This window comes from Bombyx mandarina, chromosome 07 (genome assembly GCF_030267445.1).
Source record: "Bombyx mandarina strain Sakado chromosome 07, ASM3026744v2".
NCBI classification, from domain to species: domain Eukaryota; kingdom Metazoa; phylum Arthropoda; class Insecta; order Lepidoptera; family Bombycidae; genus Bombyx; species Bombyx mandarina.
Window position 1 is genome coordinate 11,800,765 of NC_143214.1, and position 15,250 is coordinate 11,816,014.

Below are 15,250 nucleotides of genomic sequence, written 5' to 3' on the forward strand. Positions count from 1 at the left end.
CCGTTCGCTCCGTCCAAGACAATAATATTGTTAACAGATCCAGGGTACTTTATTTTAGTCGGTACGCCTGGAAAACCTGTTGGCCGCCTATTTCTGGAGCTGATCTTATTTATAAATCCAATGACATTCGGCCAGTGACGCGGCATACCAAAACTCATCCAAAAACAGATTTAGTGCGGCCGGAATGATTGGCATCATTGTTCCATAATAGTGTTGTATGCGATTATCGATTCTGAATGTCGATAGAATGTGAAAGTCGAATATCGATATACAGTTTGGTATGTGATTAAACCGAAAACATTAACAAAAAGTTTGCCAATTTGAGAGTGAAGCAGCGACAAAAAACTTACTTGTGATGTGTGTTTTCGTTTTTATTCAAGTATTAAATCTATGAAGGCGTGTAAAGGAAATTAGGTAAATGCATAAGGATTTAGTTTTCACGTAAACTTGTGCTTAACGATATATTCTGAGCTTTTAATAATCAATAAAAAAAAATTTATTGCTTAGATGGGTGGACGAGCTCACAGCCCACCCGATGCTATGTGGTTACTGGAGCCCATAGACATCCACAACGCAAACGCGCCACCCACCCCGAGATACAAGTTCTAAGGTCTCAAGTATAGTAGCGACGGCTGCCCCACCCTTCAAACCGAAACGCATTACTGCTTCACGGCAGAAATAGGCAGGATGGTGGTACCCACCCGTGCGGTCCTACCACCACAAGAGGTCGATGTTATTCCTTCACCGTGGAAGTCAATCGTGAACATTTGTTGAGTACGTATTTCATTTGAAAAATTGGTACCCGCCTGCGGGATTCGAACACCGGTGCATCGCTCAACACGAATGCACCGGACGTCTTATCCGTTAGGCCACGACGACTACAACTGCAACAAAATGCTGTTATGATGAAATAAAGTAAAACATTGATAATTTTTCTTTGTGTGACGTAGCCAGTGGTGTCTACAGACATCATAATATGAGTAACGGTGCCCATTTAAAGACATGTCATAGTAGATTAAAGTTTCAATTTAATTACGAATATCCTTTAAATCGCATGCCACACAAATTTATTATTAGTGTACATCATTTTAGAACACATAGTAATTACGAACTAGCTTTGGAAAATTGATACCTGCCAGAAATTTTAACCGACTGCATGGCTCGATAACAATACACAGGACACTACTACCTGTTAGGTCATGTATGGACAGCTTCAATAATAACCGTGGAACGAAACGAAAATATTTATTAAGTTTATCCGATTCTTTAGCAGGGTTCTTCTTAACTGACGCATGTAGGTAACTATAATATTTAAAGAAGCCACATAGCAGTCTTTGCTCAGGAGTTTGCTAAAAGGAAATTTAGGAGTATTTGTATTGTAATGAAGAAATTCTATTTGATTTTTATTTATGTACTAGCTGACCCAGCAGATTTCGTAGTGCCTCAATTGATAAATAAAATAGGTACCTAAACTTCTGTATAAAATAAACTTAAAACAAACAAAAGGAAGGACGGGGGACACATCAAAGAAAAAACAAAATTGTTATTTTTATGTAATTCCGAGCATTTTCATATTTATCTACCTTTTAAGCCTTCTCTGGACTTCACAAATAATTCTAGACCAAAATTAGCCAAATCGGTTCAGCCGTTCTCGAGTTTTAGCGAGACTAACGAACAGCAATCCATTTTTATTTATATAGATTTTATGTATGAAATTAATAAATTGCTTATTTATTCGATGTTCATAAAAATCGCGGATCTTAATACAACAAAGGTTAAATTATTCTAACAATTCAATAATACATTATCGACATGAAAATAAATAAAATCGTGAAATGTCTCCCATCCTTAAGCAGACCATTAAAACAAATTGACACAGACCTAAAAGAATTCTTTTTTTTTTCTATGCCAATAACTGGGTCTCATCCGTCGTGGATACCTTTGCGTTTCTGATTTCAATTAAAAAAAAAACTATTTCCCGCCTCACTTTTAACAGTTACATAAATTTTCTGTATGTACATACCTATTTTAATTTCTAGTTTTTTAATTAAAAACTGAATTAATTACAATTCATTAAGTTAATATAGTGAAAAGTTGTGAATGAAATAACTTTTTAATTCCATTTTGTTTTCTAAATTCAATATGTTTATTTAAAGATATCTTTCAAGTCGTGATAATAAGATTAATTTAAATTATTCTATTACAATAAAAACAACGAAACATGGAAGTCACTAACGAAACAGCAGAGGAAGTGGAAGACTGTGAATTTTTCGCCAACATAACAGAAAAGATAGAAAAAGGAATTTCTGATTTAAAAAAGATCATTAATAGCATCAACCAAATGAGAGGTGAATAATGAAAAAAAACTATCGTTCTTATTGATTAGTCAGAGTAAACAGTTGTCGGTTATCTGGCTATGTCATCTGAGGCCCGTGGTCAATTCATTAGATGAGCTCCAGCAAAAAACATCATCTAATTTAATTTTAGTAAATCACTGAAGCAGCTACCTCACCTGCCCTGCCCACTTCGATAAAGCGGCACGACACGAGAACCCTCTCATCGTGGCCGCCGGTAACTACATTCCCAAGCCTGCGGACAGAATGGAAAGCAGTCGACGTCACCCCAAACACGTCATTTCGGATCCTCCCGATCCACTAACGGTGCTTCTAAGTACCTCAGGCACTGGTCATCGTTCTCGTCGAACCCGTCGCTTGCGACGAAGGGCTCGACGAGTAAATTAACCCTCAGACACAGCCGACTGAGTTTCTCGCCGGATCTTCTTAGTGGGTCGCGTTTCCGATCCGGTGGTAGATTCTGCGAAGCACTGCTCTTGCTGGGCTAAAAAAGGTTGAATGGGTGCGTTCTAATCGGATAATTTTCTAATGAATGCGTTTGAATTTTAATAGTTTATTTCGATTTTCATACGATCTTTTTTTTTTATGCCCTTGTAGACAGACGTGTATACAGTCCGCCTTATGGTGAGTGGTTACCGTCGCTCATGGACATCAGCAATGCCAGGAGACTCAGCCAAGCCGATGCCTACAATTAAATTAGTTGGTTGATTTTAAGTACGTAAACAATTACGTAACAATTTTATACTAAATTTCGTTAAAAATGTTACGTTACTTTAATCTTACTGCCCGTAAGGCCCGGGGAACCGTCGGGTTGGGGGAAGGTTGGGCTGGGGGGACCGTGTAGCGGGGGGATCGTGTAGCGGGGGGACCGTGGCAAATTGCCAGTCCCGCCAACCTATAGTTACGCCACTGCCAGTTATAGTCAGTTTTCTGTGAAATGACAAGTCGCGGGCTTAATAGGTTACCTACATATCGACGGGTGAAATACCACGTTTAAGCCACATTTTTGCAACTTTACAGGAGAGTCATTTAATTTTTTTTAAATTTGGAAAAAATATCATTAGAAAAAAACTTCTTTAGCTATTTGAATGTGGTATACGTAATTGAAGTTCAATTGAAAATATCGAATTGTTGATACTAATCTATACATATAAATAATGTCTGTTTGTTATACAAAATAACATTTTTTACAATTTTTGTCTGCCTGTCTGTCTGTTTGTTTTGGTTAATGTCTGGAACGGCTGGACCGATTTTGACGGGACTTTCACTGACAGGTAGCTGATGATATAAGGAATAACTTAGGTTACTTTTTTTAGACTAGCTTCGCCCCGCAGCGTCACCCTCGGTACAACAATAACCGCGGGTAACATCGCGGGACTGAACTATCAATAATAAAATTTAATATGTTTCCGAAGCGAAGTGAGGGTGGGTCGCTAGTACTAAATAAAAAGCATCATTAATTACAAAAATAAATGTCGCGTATTAAACGAAATCTCTTTCAAAAACATCTGTAAGCTCGTCCACCCATATAAGCAATAAAAAAAAACTTCAAATGGGTGTTTCACGGAATAATAAGCTAGAGATTAGCACATAAAAAGTAGTGGTGTTTCTTATAGCATGAGGTTTTACTGAATGATTCTATACAAAAAAAACACAAGTGTGCTCATTAAGTATACAAAGGTAGTGGAGAGATAATAAAAAAATGTATTCTTTGAAATTTCAGTTGAAGCAGCGTATTTACAATCTGATCTTCTAACAACAATCGAAGCGAACACTTGGCAGGACATTGCCAGCCTAGTTGGGTTAACTTCTATAGAACGTGACCTCAAATATTGACTCGGAAGTCATTATGAATGTCATTCCAAAAAACTAATGCAATTCGATTCCCGTGAGGCCAGTAGGAGGCTCTATCTCTCTCTAACGCGAGAATATGAAGATTTTTTTTAAGAGAAAAAAAAGAAGAAGATAAGCAACTCGTAAAGCCTCCGAAAGTCTTTGTATACAATTAAAAATGTAATTTGTTAATTTCGATTCAATAAAGTATTGGTGATTTTGTCTCTTTCATTTCAAACTAGTGATTTAGTGCCCCGCTTCACTGATTGTATTTGTAGATGGGAATTAATTTTATTCAAAATTAAATTTTATTGAAGGCTGACAATTGTTTGAACAAATTCACTTGATGTTAAAAGTAATGGAGCCTATAGATCAGATATATCCTTTTGTTCGAAGTTTGAATTTTACGGTACATGACTGCGTCACCACAGTAATAGATGGAATTGTACTTAACCGGACTTACAATGGGTGTGTAATGGTTACCCAAATTCATTTAGGTAGCACAAATTAAATATCAAATTAATTAATACATTTAATAAAATATCAAAACGAATTTATCAACTACATAGGTACTTCTAATGAATATCTAATTTATTTGGCACAGAATAGGAATGATTTTTGTTGGGATTCCGTAGCATAAATTAATTCGTAATAAACCATTGGCCATTATCTAACAAACTGTTTTTATTCGTCTCCCTTAGTATTTAGCGGTGACGAAGGTTGATAACCGGTTAGGACGCGATAAGTCACGGTTCCGATATCCGGTTGTTTGCATGTTTACCCGGACATTATCCGGTCTGCTTAAAGTCGGTTGTAGACCAAGAGGTAAGCTATAGCGAAGCTAATTTAAAACGTCTTGGCTTATGCTACATAATATACCTATTAGCAATCTGTTGCTTGCATATTTACAACTAATATATAGCCAGGTTAGCATTTAGCAAGTAGTTAAGTTTGACACTAAACACTCGAGTGCTCTGAGGAATTGTTCGAGATTATATCGGCATCTCGTTTTTACCATCGCACCGCCCGCCACCGGAGTAGAGTTCATCCATACCACCCGGAGCCACTGCGGTCATCCACAGTGCGTTTCCAGAGGTCTTTTTTGCCACGTACCATCCGGCTATGGAATGAGCTCCCTTCCACGGTGTTTCCCGAGCGCTATGACATGTCCTTCTTCAAACGAGGTTTATGGAGAGTATTAAACGGTAGGCAGCGGCTTGGCTCTGCCCTTGGCATTGCTGAAGTCCATGGGCGACGGTAACCACTCACCATCAGGTGGGCCGTATGCTCGTCTGCCTACAAAGGCAATAAAAATAAAAAAAAAACTCGAGGGATGGGTTAAACTTAGCTAATGTAGCAACGGATCGAATATATACATGTAAATATAACTTAACTTCTAACAGTTCGGATAGTACATTCTTGTGGGGCTTAATCGACCAAAACCGTTATACACGGGAGCTCTCTTCTTCGACGTCGCAAAAGCGTTCGACAAAGTCTGGCACAATGGTTTGATTTTCAAACTATTCAACATGGGCGTGCCGGATAGTCTCGTGCTCATCATACGGGACTTCTTGTCGAACCGCTCTTTTCGATATCGAGTCGAGGGAACCCGCTCCTCCCCACGACCTCTCACAGCTGGAGTCCCGCAAGGCTCTGTCCTCTCACCCCTCCTATTTAGCTTATTCGTCAACGATATTCCCCGGTCGCCGCCGACCCATTTAGCTTTATTCGCCGACGACACGACTGTTTACTATTCTAGTAGAAATAAGTCCCTAATCGCGAAGAAGCTTCAGAGCGCAGCCCTAGCCCTAGGACAGTGGTTCCGAAAATGGCGCATAGACATCAACCCAGCGAAAAGTACTGCGGTGCTATTTCAGAGGGGAAGCTCCACACGGATTTCCTCCCGGATTAGGAGGAGGAATCTCACACCCCCGATTACTCTCTTTAGACAACCCATACCCTGGGCCAGGAAGGTCAAGTACCTGGGCGTTACCCTGGATACATCGATGACATTCCGCCCGCATATAAAATCAGTCCGTGACCGTGCCGCGTTTATTCTCGGTAGACTCTACCCCATGATCTGTAAGCGGAGTAAAATGTCCCTTCGGAACAAGGTGACACTTTACAAAACTTGCATAAGGCCCGTCATGACTTACGCGAGTGTGGTGTTCGCTCACGCGGCCCGCACACACATAGACACCCTCCAATCCCTACAATCCCGCTTTTGCAGGTTAGCTGTCGGGGCTCCGTGGTTCGTGAGGAACGTTGACCTACACGACGACCTGGGCCTCGAATCAATTCGGAAATACATGAAGTCAGCGTCGGAACGATACTTCGATAAGGCTATGCGTCATGATAATCGCCTTATCGTTGCCGCCGCTGACTACTCCCCGAATCCTGATCATGCAGGAGCCAGTCACCGTCGACGCCCTAGACACGTCCTTACGGATCCATCAGATCCAATAACCTTTGCATTAGATGCCTTCAGCTCTAATACTAGGGGCAGGCTTAGGGACCCCGGTAACCGTACTCGTCGAACTCGACAAAGAGGTCGACGTGCAACCTAACCCATGCATCAGCCCGCTGAGTTTCTCGCCGGATCTTCTCAGCTGGTCGCGATTCCGATCCGGTAGTAGATTCATTCGCGAAACAATTGCTCTTGAGTTGTTAGGTCTCCTTCGGAGGCGCTCGGGCAGTTGTTAGCAAATCCCACCCCTCTTGGCTGAGCCTTTGCTCGCCCACCTGTCCTGGTGAAACTGGAAAGGCCTTCGGGCCACCAGTAAACTTTCAATCATAAAAAAAAAAAAAAAAAAAGTTCGGATAGTTCAAATAGCTCAGCTTACATAGTTTGCTTGCAGCAGATAAGTTTGAAATATTATCCCATTTATGCGAACTAAGCTGCTCTAGCTTAGCTTAGCTTAGCCTTTGGTCTGTCACCGACTTTAGGGTCCGGGTAATTATAAAAGTTGCGAACTGATGTGGGTTGTGTCTGGAATTTAAATACGAGTAATATCGTATGACATTTTGTTTGATTGTCGTTTATTAATTAATTATGAGTATTTGGCAATATATTGTTTTACTTTTGAAGAGTACGTAAATCTACTATAAAAATAAGGTCTCTAATATTTTATTGTTTATTTAACTGAATTACAAGCTTAAGCATACATGCGTATATTTAACTTTGTGGGTGTACAAAAATATATTTATAATGAATATTCCTTTTTATAGGAGTCCTTTTAAAAAAGTATCTTCACCAATACCTTAGAAGGCTGAGAATGTTTAAGTTTTTAACAATTTTCAATCATTGTGGGCCCAGAAGAGTTTGTGTCACAATAATACCTTTTCTCTCGGGGACACAATTATGCGTTCCGATTTGAAAGGAGTCTTTTTTTTTTTTTTTTTTTCTTTTACCTCTAGCAAACAACAAAGCCAGAGATTCTTATTTACATTTTTTGATTTTAATTTGAATTATAGTTGATACTCCTGCCCATAAGGGGCTTAAAAACTAGGTCACGTATTCATTCCGAGCCTCTTTATCATACCAGTTCTCGCATTTATTCCTCTTTTACTTTCATTCATTCCATTCATACTTTGCATTCCTAGCTACGGCTAATAAAAGGTGTGACAGTCGTTGCCGTGTGTCGAAGAACACTACATGGACACTGGAAACGTGGAACACTACAGAAATGGATGGATTGTGTGAAAGACGATATGGGTAGGAGGGGAGTGAGCGAAGAAATGGTATATGATAGAAGAGTATAGAAGGAGCAAACATGTTGCGCCGACCTCAGGTGACTGGAAGCAGGGCAGGATAATGATGATGATATCTGCTCTCTGACCAGAGATCAACCCGGGAGCCCGTTGTATAACTAATTCCAATAACTAGACTCGCGAGAAGAATTATATTGTGGTCTTTTTTTTTGGGAATAAATCTTTACCGATTTCTCACAGTATTCTTTATAAAGTGATTTCGAGCTATCGCAGAGCCCCGAAACAAATATGGGAACTGTTCGTACGATTCGTTCGTAATATATTTACTTTCAAATAAACTTTATTCGTGCACACCCTTCAAATAATATTACAGAGGTACAATTGAATAAAACGAAGATAAAATGCAATCAAACACCGATACATAAGTTTACGATGGAAGTAAGAAAATACACGGTAATTGGTAGTTTTTTTTTTTGCGTTATTTTTGCTCTCAACAACGATTTAATGTTGGTAGGACCTCTTGTGAGTCCGCGCTGGTAGGTACCACCACCCTGCCTATTTCTGTCGTGAAGCAGAAATGCGTTTCGGTTTGAAGAGTGGGGCAGCCGTTGTAACTATATTTGATACCTTAGAACTTATATCTCAATGTGGGTGACGCATTTACGTTGTAGGTGTCTATGGGCTCCAGTAACTTCCTAATACCAGATGGGCTGTGAGCTCGTCCAACCATCTAAGCAATAAAAAAATAAAAAGATTACTGGTTAACTTTGAAAGAAATTGTTGTCCATAGGTGTCATTAAACAACACACAATATGAAGACAAGAGATGCGACTATTATCGTCAACTGGGCCTGTAATTAGCTTCTTAATGTTATAATTAAAGCAGGGCAAGCGGGCAATAGTAATTATAATTTATTACTAAACTTGATCGAAAAATCATTTTTTTTTAATTGCTTATATTGATGGACGAGCTCACAGTCCACCTGGTGCTAAGTAGTTACTGGAGCCCATAGACATCTACAACGAAAATGCCGCCACCCACCTTGAGATATGCGTTTTAAGGTCTCAGTATAGTTACAACGGCTGCCAGAGCCTTCAAACCGAACCGCATAGTAATGCGGTACCAGTAGGTTCACGGCAGAAATAGGCTTTGTGGTGGTACCTACCCGCGCAAGAGGTCACAAGAGGTCCATCAGTATTTACGCAAAATATAATTTTGCGGGTTTGATTTTTACTACCCGATGTTATTCCTTCACCGTGGAAGTCAATCGTGAACATTTGTCAAGTACGTATTTCATTAGAAAAATTGGTACCCGCCTAGTTCGTTTTGTACACCTAGCTTGCATAGTTTGCGGTGTACACATAGTTATGAAAATTTATTCCAGCTAGGCGAGCTAAGCTAGAATAACTAATTCTATAATTCGTTTAAACGCTGTACTTAGCTCATTAAAATACATCTGAAAAGATCATCTTCAGTAATTATGGGTAGCTTAATTTGAGTATGCTAACAAAATGCTTGTTATGCATTTTTTTTTCTTAAATTATTGGAACCGTCTGTCAGGTTTGAGCCCCGTGAGCTCACCTACTCGCCCGGAGAATCTAGTACAACCCCTTGAGGTTACTAGAATAAGTAGGAAAATTGATTCGATTCGCAATTATTTTTTGAGTATACAATCGATTAAGGAATATTTTAATATTGTAGTTTTAAGGAATCAAACCTGCAATATTGATATTTGAGTAATATATGGTGGTAAGTTATATTGTGAGCTCAGACAAGTAAGAACAATCACACAGCCCTATTCTGCCGCAAATAAACCATACATTGCACTTCAAAGTTAGAACATAAAAAGTGTCATTAAAAAAAAAATACTCACAAAGAAACATTGTTAGTTTTTTTTTGTTAGTTAGCTTTTTTTTGAGAAGAAAAAAACATAACAGGACCGATTTCGTCAAATGTAATAATAATGTAGTTAATTAATCGCTTCAAAAAGCCGCTTTGTTTGAGACAGCGAAAATAAGACCTACCGCTTCGTTCCGAACGTAATTTATATATTTACGCTCACGCGAGCGGAATGATGCTCTTACAACATAAAACCTCTAAACGTAACGACAAATTCATAAGAAAAAATAGCGGATCTGTGAGCCGCGCGTCGAATTCAATACAGGCAACCCTCCTATTATATATAACACGGTATTTTACTACGCTGCTTCACTCTGACACGAAAATTCCCCAAATACCCTCTTATAACACGGTACTTCTACAACACGATAACGAGATTTTAAGCTATTGCATAGCTTTTATCAAGGGCCTTGAGCGCGGCGACCGAATCATGAAATTCCGTAACGAAAAAACCTTACACCCCTCACTCCGCCCAACATGTAGCTCGCGTTCAACACATTCACACGATGCGCTTGTGTAGTGTTTTTGAATAAGCGCGTGGCGTGACGTCACATTGCATGCGCATCATGAAAAGTCTGCCAATCTTTCTCTCGCGCGGTCTAGCTTATGAGTGTGAAGGGGACAGTTAAGGTTTTGCTTTATTAATGTGTAATATAGCGTGGTCTTGTTTTATTATTGTTTTAATATTAAATTATCATTGTCTAATTATAATTGCATAAGTTGATAAAAAATGCTATGCAATAGCTTTACCGCGGCAGTTCCCGAGTGCCACACGTTTTTTTTTTGTTTAAAATTATCTATATACTAGCTTTTGCCCGCGACTCCGTCCGCGTGGAATAGTTACTTTGGCATAACGCTAAATTTTACACGTAAATCTACGTGTAGAAAGTGAAAATATTTTTGAATTATAGAATGTTAAGGAGCCATTTAAACCCCTATTTTGATACATTATTTATTGGTGCTCCACTTGTGTTGTCTTACCGTGATATTATATAGCCTTCCTCAATAAATGGGCTAACCCTGTAACACTGTAACACTGAAAGAATTTTCCAAATCGGACCAGTAATTCCTGAGATTAGCGCGTTCAAACAAATAAACAAACAAATTCTTCAGCTTTAAAATATTATCTAATTATTAATACGTGAAGGAAAAACTCTGAGTTTGTACCCTTTTTTACGAAAATTGCGCGGATTGAGGAGTATGAAATTTCCCACACTTATGGAGAATATAGAGAAAGAGTACAGATTCTTTTTTTTATTATGCTTTAAAAATATGTACATTAAATCAATAAAAATACATTACCATGTATTTGACCCACGCATACGCATGCATACTATTTGTTTATTGTCAAACTTTTCTTATTGCTTATAGTCTGTGCTCAAATTGAGAACAGATTTAATATTGTTTGTCTTTATTATTATTTTTTAAAGTGTTTGCTTGACGAAACCTGTGATTACAAAAGTATAGTATTTGACAATAGAATCATAATAGTGTACAAACTTATAAGTTCAATTAATTATAGTCGAAATTCGATTACCGGGGGGACCACTAGTTATTTAGAAAATTACGTTATGCACTATGAACACATACGGGAATTATCCGAAATTTTACTGCTTATTTTTTATGTATATTAGGTAAAAAGAACATACATACAGGCATAGTTAAGATGTCTTTGAAGGAGGACTTTACCCAATCCGGGATTCTTGCTAACTAAATTTTATTGTTTCATTACAAAACTCTCTTTTACATCTTAAATACTAATACATACATTTATATATATATTTTTTTAAACTTTGTAAAAGCAAGAAATACATGGCTTATTATAGTATGTATGTATTATATGTATGTATGTATTATTATAGTATGTATTATATTATAGTTAAGATGTTTCATTCAGAAAAAATACTCTCCTTTTTGTATTAGCATCTAGTCTCATATAACACGCTTTCGCACTACACGGGGCGTTGTAGGAACGTATCTATCGTGTTATAAGAGGTTTTTTAATTGCCTTTGTAGGCAGACGAGCATACGGCCCACCTGATGGTAAGTGGTTACCGTCGCTCGTGGACATCAGCAATGTCAGGGGCACAGCCAAGTCGCTGCCTACCATTGAGTACTCTCCTCAAGCCTCATTTAAGCATTTACCAACGTTCTTCATGTTAATCAGAAAATAAAATGCCTTAGGAGAACTACCACGTGTTATCCTTCTTTTTTTCTACAGTGTGGGCTTAAATTTTTACTTAATTGAACCAGCACTGAAATTTTGCTTATACCCACATATCTATGTATCACCTACTCGCACGTCATTTGTCTTTGTCTAACTCGCATATATTCCGAATGAAACTAATGCTCGAAGTCATATTGCTACGACGTGACGTGAAATTTAATATATATTTATAATTTACATTTACGGGTTTTTTGTATGAAAAAATCATTATACTTTTTCTATTTTAAGCTATTGTTTTGACGTTTTTTCTATTTTAAGATATTGTTTTGAACACCAGCTGCACGCACGCAAAAGTGTCACGTTCCGCCCGAGCCTGAGCGTGCAAGCGAGAGCGCCGAACAAGCCCAAGCGTTGGCTTGTGATATATTTATCTCTCTTCTCGCGTGACGTCAGAGAAACAGTTCAAATATTTCTGCTACGGACGTTATCACGTAAAACTATCAACCATAAGCCGACTTTACAGAAAACCAATAAATTTATCTTTAGCGTACACGTGTCCGTGTTTAAGTTTAGCCTAAAAAAATTAACGCTGCCTCTCATTAATACGCTTTTATTAGCTTCAAACGTATGCACGTTAGTATGTAACGGAATCTTTGAACATGATTTTGGCCCCCTTCAAAACGTCGGATTAACTCGAAATTTGGTATACTTATTAAGGAACGACGACAATTCAATATTAAAAAAAAAAAAAAATTAAATTCAACTAAAAAATCAAAAATAAATAATAGTTTATAAAAACTAACAAAATAAGCTTTTATAGAAAATCCAACTAAAAAATAGTTTTTTTTTAATAAATTTTAATTAAAAATAGTGTAAGAAAAAATGATTTTATTCTAAAAACAGCGGCGAGTGTATAGTACCATTAGTTATAAATGTTTTATGAACAGATATGAGTAGAAGGGTTATTTTGATAATATCCTGAAAAGCATCCCACGCTTTTTTTTACTTTTAAGCTATTATTTATTTTTTAAGTTACTTTTATAAAATCAGCGTTAAGCGCTAAACGGAACTCATTTGGCTATGGCTCATTTGCTGTGAAGATTAGCTTATTTTAATACTCAGGTTAAATTATAATTATCAAGCAAACAACTGTGACAAATCGCGCACAGTCATCCCGCCCCAATTAAGGATTCCCAGTATTATAGGTACTAGAAACTGACATTCATATTTATGTTTAAATTTGATTGACTCCGCAATGTTTAATACTAATATATTATTATACAGCTGAAGAGTTTGTTTGTTTGGTTGAACGCGCTAATCTCAGGAACTACTGGTCTGATTTGAATAATTCTTTCAGTGTTAGATAGCCCATTTATTGAGGAAGACTTTAAGCTATATATCATCACGCTAAGACCAATACGGGCGGAGCATTAATGAAGAATGTTTCAACATCATGTTTTTTTTCCTTTCGAAAGCTTCGTGCTGCGTGCGCTGCGGAAACGGTTAAAGTTTCGCTAAAATAAGGTATGAGAGAATTGTTGCCTTTTAAAATTAAAAAAAAAGTCCGCGACAACATATGTCTATATTTTACTATAACCGTTTTTATGTTAACCAAATTTGTTCTAAAATAAAGCATTATTTGTGAAAGTGTTTTTATACAGATGATATTAATCCCTATCCAAATAAATACGTTATTCATTACAAGTATTTTATTTAAAAGAAATTTGCCCTTTACATAATTTGATTTTAATCTACACTAATATTATACAGCTGAAGAGTTTATTTGTTTGTTTGGTTGAACGCGCAGTGTCGCCACAGATTGGAGAAAGGCTTACATTCAAAATTCGGTCCACTACAAAAAAAAGATAATCAATAATTTTTGATAAAAGTTTAAAATTTACGATTTAAAATTAAAGGCTTTTTTTATTGCTTAGGTAGTTAGGTTAGGATGGACGAGCTCACGGCTCACCCAATGTTAAGTGGTTACCGTAGCCCACAGACATCTACAACGTAAATGCTGTCGGGTGCGCATTATTTATTATAATGTAACGCAAATATGCTATATTCGGTTAATTCACGGAGCCAGAGGGCGACAAAGTGTCGTCGGGATTATATCGCCTCAAACTTATCTTGTTAGTTTGTTTTTAACTGATTTCGGCAAGGAAATAGGCTTTTAAACTTTGTAATTAACATTAAAACGATAACTTGTGATGGCTTAGATGAATTTACGACTTTCGATGTTTTCAAAAGCTTATCATATAATCGATATATAAAATACTTAAAAAAATATGCGTAATTAATCTAGGCTTTCCGACTGTTATTAATAAAGACTGTTGTTATAAATAATAAAAATGTTTTCTAATAAAAAAAAGTATCGCGAAGATGCTTAGTTTACTCATCTACCGATGGAAGTGACGCACGAACAGTTAATGTGAAATTGGATTGCATGGCGTCATTGAAACAATAATAAACTGAATAAAAGTCCGCGGTTTTCCGTGTTGATTCAACTATTTCAATAGAAAACTGGTTAGTAATAGCAATAGCAATGCTCCTCAAAAATATAAACAACAATAACAGTGTTAGATGTAATTAAAAAAAACCTACCTATTCGCTGTTAGTCTAAGGACTATTCCAGCTTCAGGAATTCAGGCTAAACCTGAGATAGTTTACTAACAATAAACCTAGCAAGAGCAGTGCTTCGCAGAATCTACTACCGAATCGCGACACACTGAGAAGATCCGGCGAGAAACTCAATGGCCTGTTTCGAGCTCACAGCCCACCTGGTCTTAAGTGATTACTGGAGCCCATAGACATCTACGACGTAAATGCGTCACCCACCCTGAGATATAAGTTCTAAGTTCTCGGTATAGTTACAACGGCTGCCCCACCCTTCAAACCGAAACGCATTACTGCTTCACGGCAGAAATAGGCGGGGTGGTGGTACCTACCCGTGCGGACTCACAAGAGGTCCTACCACCAGTAAAAATTTCAAAGTTTCTTTTTTATCGAAAATTATAATTCTCATGTCTAAGTTTTCCCCACCCAATTTTGAGATATAACGTCAATGCCCTATTACTAGGGATGGGAAAGAAATTGAATTGTCATTCAAATCAATTCTCACATTTTTGTCTAATTTACTATAATATTTTCTTTGATACAAAAAATCGCGATTTATCACCCGAAGGCTTTGTGTATGTTGCGATGTGGCCATTTTCGTGGTTAAATTATTAATTCGGCTTTAGATGCGCGATGCGAATTTATTTTACCAATTATTTATTTTTTACTA

General features: G+C 37.5%; 1 long non-coding RNA gene across 1 annotated transcript; it reads left to right on the top strand.

Annotated features, from left to right (window-relative positions):
• Positions 1 to 1,839: 1,839 nt before the first annotated feature.
• LOC149502701 (uncharacterized) lies at positions 1,840 to 4,277 on the top strand. The gene is made up of 2 exons (XR_016323347.1): positions 1,840 to 2,348; positions 4,078 to 4,277. It is a non-coding gene; the product is annotated as an uncharacterized LOC149502701 (long non-coding RNA).
• Positions 4,278 to 15,250: the final 10,973 nt, after the last annotated feature.